This window comes from Bufo gargarizans, chromosome 4, assembly GCF_014858855.1.
Source record: "Bufo gargarizans isolate SCDJY-AF-19 chromosome 4, ASM1485885v1, whole genome shotgun sequence".
In the NCBI taxonomy this organism is placed as follows: Eukaryota; Metazoa; Chordata; class Amphibia; order Anura; family Bufonidae; genus Bufo; species Bufo gargarizans.
In genome coordinates, this window is record NC_058083.1 from 89,257,071 (window position 1) to 89,263,009 (window position 5,939).

Consider the following 5,939-nt stretch of genomic DNA (forward strand, 5'->3'; position numbering starts at 1 on the left):
ACTGGAGATCGGCAAAGTGGTGTGTGACAATGGAAGCAATTTGTTGGCGGCATTGAATTTGGGCAAGTTGTCACATGTGCCGTGCATGGCACATGTGTTTAATCTCATCGTACAACGCTTTGTGTCTAAGTACCCAGGCTTACAGGACGTCCTCAAGCAGGCCAGGAAGGTGTGTGGCCATTTCAGGCATTCCTACACGGCCATGGCGCACTTTTCAGACATTCAGCGCCGAAACAACATGCAAGTGAGGCGCTTGATTCGCGACACGTTAGAATTCAACACTCCTAATGTTCGACCGCCGGCTCCAACAAGAAAAAGCCGTAAACGAGTATTTGTATGACCGGGGTGCTAGGACAGCCTCTGCGGAGCTGGGAATTTTTTAGGCTCATGCGTCCTTTTGAGGAGGTGACAAACCTAATCAGTCGCACCGAAGGCACCATCAGCGACCTCATCCCATTTGTTTTCTTCCTGGAGCGTGCCCTGTGAAGAGTGCTGGATAAGGCTGTAGATGAGCGTGAAGAGGAAGAGTTGTGGTCACCATCACCACCAGAAACAGCCTTGTCATCATCGTTTGCCAGACCTGCGGCAACGCTGCAAGAGGAGTATGAGGAAGAGGAGTCAGAGGAGGAATGTGGCTTTGAGGAGGAGGAAGACTAACCACAGCAGGCATCCCAGGGTGCTCGTTGTTGTCACCTATCTGGGATCCGTGGTCTTATATGTGGCTGGGGGGGAGAACAGACCGTCAATGACATCAGTGAGGAGGAGGAACGGGAAATGAGTAGCTCGGCATCCAACCTTGTGCAAATGGGGTCTTTAATGCTGTCATGTCTGTTGAGGGACCCTCGTATAAAAAGGATGAAGGAGAACGACCTGTACTGGGTGGCCACGCTACTAGACCCCCGGTATAAGCAGAAAGTGGCGGAAATATTACCAAATTACCGGAAGTCAGAAAGGATGCAGCAGTTCAAAACCAAACTAAAAAATATGCTTTACACAGCTTATAAGGGGGATGTCACAGCAGAACGGGAATCTAACTGGGGAAGAGGTCAAAGTAATCCTCCTCCTACCACGACCACGACCACGGCGGCAAGGACAGGACGCTTTACAGATGTGTTGTTGATGGAGGACATGCAGAGCTTTTTCAGTCCTACACATCGCCACAGCCCTTCGGGATCCAGCCTTAGAGAACGACTCGACCGACAGGTGGCAGACTACCTCGCCTTAATTGCAGATATCGACACTCTGAGGAGCGATGAACCCCTTGACTACTGGGTGTGCAGGCTTGACCTGTGGCCTGAGCTATCCCAGTTTGCGATAGAACTTCTGGCCTGCCCCGCTTCAAGTGTCCTGTCAGAAAGGACCTTCAGTGCAGCAGGAGGCATAGTCACTGACAAAAGAAGTCACCTCGGTCAAAAAAGTGTTGATTACCTCACCTTAATTAAGATGAATGAGGCATGGATCCCGAAGGGACTGACAGTAGGGGATACGTTTAAATAACAAAAGACCTGATGACATGCCTTGGCCTCAAAATAGTCCCCACGCTGCTGTATTTAATGTCTGCATACCGGATGACTTTCGTGAATTCTCCGACACCAACTAGGGTTCATGCCGCAATGTTTTAGTCATGTTTCTGCCTTGAAAACATCAATTTTTCCGGCCGCTGCTACAACAGCAGCTGCAACAATAACATTGTTTTTCAGGCATGTGTACATGCCTAATTTGTCTGGCCTCTAGTGCTGCACTGTGGCTGCAAAAACAAAACAAAAAAAGGCACATACAAGTGTCAATTCCCCTTTCGTGATCGTTACCTTGTTGTGGTGAAGGGGCTTGCATATCACAATGAAGCGATCATCACCTCTATGAGTGTGTTGGCAATGTTGCCACACCCCAGATGATAAGGCCGTTGCTACATTATGATCAGACCAAAAGCGATCGGGACGGCTGGATGTTTTTTCATAGAAAAAGCTTAATTTTTATTTTATTTTTTTTAAGTTGTATGGGTGGGTTTTTAATACATAAAATAAAAAAAAATCATAATAAAATCTCTTAATAGTTTATTAGAAATAATGCAGACAATTTTAAAAATCCCCAACAATTCCAATACAAATCAAGTACAAAGCTCAGAACTAAATTATTCCAGGATGTCGTAATGGTTTGTTAATTCGACAATGGTTAATCAATTCGACACACGTCCCCGGATAGGGGACGTAACAGGGATTAAACTGATAGGAATAGGACTAGTTAAGACACCACTTATATAGGGTGTCACAGCACATTGCTCCGTGCACGCGCAGTACCCCAACTTGGGAGTAAGAGGACCGACCAAGCTGCTTTTTCCATCTCCCGATTCCTAAAATCAATTCAGTTTGGTGTATCAGAGTTTGGTCTGTCACTGTGAAGGCAGTCGAAGATACCCGGCCTAAATTTTTTTTCACAAAAGGCAATCCCACCCTGATATGGGACGTAACAGGGATTAAACTGATGAGAATAGTACTACAGAAAATAGCACTCGTATCGGGTGGGACAGTAAATTGCACGGCACAGACGCAGTGACTGTGACATGGATTCAACAAAGAGGAGGGAGCCAGCAATTTTTTAACCATCTCCCCGTTCGAAAAATCTATTTAATAAATGGACCCCAGATTGGGGACGTATCAGGGATTAAACTGATGAGAAGAGAGAACTATAGAAAATACCACTCATATCGGGTGGGACAGTAAATTGCACGGCACAGACGCAATGACCGTGGATTCAAACAAAGAGGAGGGAGACAGCGTTTTTTTAACCATCTCCCCATTCGAAAAATCAATTCAATTCACTTTTCCGGGACTGTTGGTGTTGTACGTGGCTGGGTGGAGGAAGAAACCTTCAATGACATCAACGGGACATGGCTAGCTTGGTATCCAACCTTGTGCAAATGGACTGTTTGCAGTTGTTTGCGGTGCATTAAAAGGGGAGTTTGGTCTGTCAATGTCTGTGAAGCGGGCGTAACCCTTACACTACCTGATCGATACAACATCATACCTGATCATATACACACACTGGATGTTTCCGGCATGCCACAGTCCAGGTGTTAGTCCCCTTGAAACAACTTTTCCATCACTATTGTGGCCAGAAAGAGTCCCTGTGGGTTTTAAAATTTGCCTGCCCATTGAAGTCTATGGCGGTTCGCCCGTTTGCGAACATTTGCGAAAATTCGCGTTCTCTGTTTGCGAACTGAAAATTTTATGTTCGCGAAATCTTTAATGGTTATGCCGTTGTATAATAGCATTTGCATAAATACATAAACCCTCTGGATTGCATATTACACAGTACTCAGGCGGTATGGCATTTATCATTTGCATATAACCCATATATCATTCGCATATGTATGAGGGCACAGGCGGCATATCGTATATCGTTTGCATATACCACAGTATTTGGATACACATAATCATAAATGCTATCATGGTACATATCATAATGTATATATCAACATACATCATAATGCATTCAATCGGCTCAGTGAATCGTGAATAAAAACTGAATGCAATGATGTGGAGATGGCAAATGTCAATATTTTATTTGTAATAGAACGTAGATGACAGATCAAACATTTAATCCGAGTAAAGTAAAGTTGACACCTCCACATCATTGCATTCAGTATTTATTCACGATTTGTATAGTGTCCCAACTTTTTGGGAATCCGGTTTGTACATATGGAAGCATGGAGGGGTGAGGAGCTGCAGAAAGTTTCCATGGTCGAGCAGACTGACATAATAAGGAGGTTTCTGTGGAAAAAAGATTCAGGGCTAAAATGAGTTCTTTACCTGAGTGGTGGGTAGCGGTATTCTGGGGCGCTGGATGCAGATCAGGCCCATGTTCTGCCGCTGTTTAAATCATCTGATGGGATCACATTTCCGTTCGTCTGACCGGAAGTGACATGGTATGTGGAACGCACAGTGCTTGTATGGAGTGCCGGTAATGTTCACATGACCGGATGGGAGGAGGGTATATGGAGCGCAAGTATGCGTTCCAAGTGGCAACATATGGTACTCTGTGTCTAACGGAAGTAGAACGTGCCTGTCTCTGTGTCGAAAGATATTGTTGTTTCAACATAAACTTTTTTTACACTTATATTTTGAATCGGTCCATATTTATTTGGCGATGGGATATTTAATAGGGCAAGAAAGGGCAATGGGTGGATGGGTATATTAAAATGGTGACATTGAAGAATGGTATGTAGAGGGGAGGCTATGCATGATGGTAATATCACAGTAGGGATGAATCTGTCAGGACTATGTGGGGGAGATATAAAGAGAAGTGGATAATAATCTATTATAAACACGTATCTTGTGGCTATGTCATTGCAGATATCTGGCATTATTTAGGGCCTCATGAAGGTACTATAAGCCTATAGTATGTCTCCACCTGGCTGTGGGGATGATGTAAGATCCCATGAGTGTATATGGAAGAAAGCAATCGCCTGTTTAGTAATAAGTGGGGCTGTTAAGTCATATGGGTATATCGTGAAATATGTCAAAAATTGGCATGCTTATCCAACCGGGGGGGGGGGAGGGGGGAAAGGGGAGAAGAAGGGGGAAAGGGGAGATGGGGGGGGAGAGGGGAAAGGGGGGGAGAAGAGGGGGTTTGGAAGAGGGAACGCTAATATCTCACCCTCGTCAGCTTGTGGAAAATTCAATGAGTCTGCAGAGGAAAGGAGAAATACATATCAATATACATCAAAATGTCACATTTTTATAAAAAAAAATCACATTCGCGGTTCAATCCATGTGCTGCCAGTGTCCCCAATTTATGTATCCAGAAGGCCTCTCTCTGTTTAAGGAGAAGTGTCCTGTTGCCACCTCTCCTTGGCTGGTCAGTTTGTTCCAGGATTTGAAAGCGAAGCTGAGAAATTTGATGTTTTTTTCTAAAAAAAATGTTTGGGTATTGGTAAGAAAGTATGTCCTAGTCTGATTGTGGATTTGTGCTTGCTTATCCGGTCCCGGATGTGCTGTGTTGTCTCGCCGACGTATCCGAGGCCGCATGGGCATTTTAGTAGATAAACGACAAAGCTCGAGTCGCAGGTGTAGAATCCCTTTATCGCGATGGCCTTTCCGGTACGTGGGTGTGTAGCATACTCTCCCTTGATTACGCTAGAGCAGTGTGCACAATGTAAGCACGGGTATGTTCCTTGTCTCCTACTGCGTAGAAAGGTTTGTTTGGGAAGTCTAGTAAAGCTACCTATATCAGCTTTGATTAATTTATCCCTTATGTTGGATGGTCTTTTATAGCAGGTTAGTGGTTGTTGTTGGAATTCTTTAATTTCCGGATACGCTTTTGAGAGTAGTAACCAGTTTTTTTTTTGAGAGCTTGTTGTATTTTGGGCATGAGGGGGTGATAAGTGGTTACACATGCTATTCTATTGGAATTATCTTGTTTGATTTGAGGTGGTGTGGGTGGATTCTTTAGATCCTGGAGGGCTTTTTTTAGAATGGCCTTTGGGTAACCTCTTTGTACAAATCTGTCAGTCATGTTATCGAATCTTGTGTTTTTGATGGTGGTGTCTGTAACGATACGATCAACGCGTGTATATTGGGGACGTGGTAGCGATTTTTTTGTGGCTCTAGGGTGGCAGCTATTGAAAAGGAGGAGACTGTTCCGGTCCGTGGGTTTGTGGTATAGATCTATGTCTATAGATCCTGCTTGGTCAATCCTGACCAGGGTGTCTAGGAAACTGATTTCCTTTTCGCTGATGTGTGAGGTGAATCCCAGTTCGCTATAAATATTGTTGAGGTCTGTGATGAAATCATCTATGGTGGATGTGGGACCCTTCCAGATGCAAAATATGTCGTCGATAAAGCAAAGCCATATGTGGGCGTGTTGTTGGAACAGGGGATGGGTGACGTGATCTTCCTCAAATTTTACCATAAACGCGTTAGTGTAGGGTGGGGCCACGT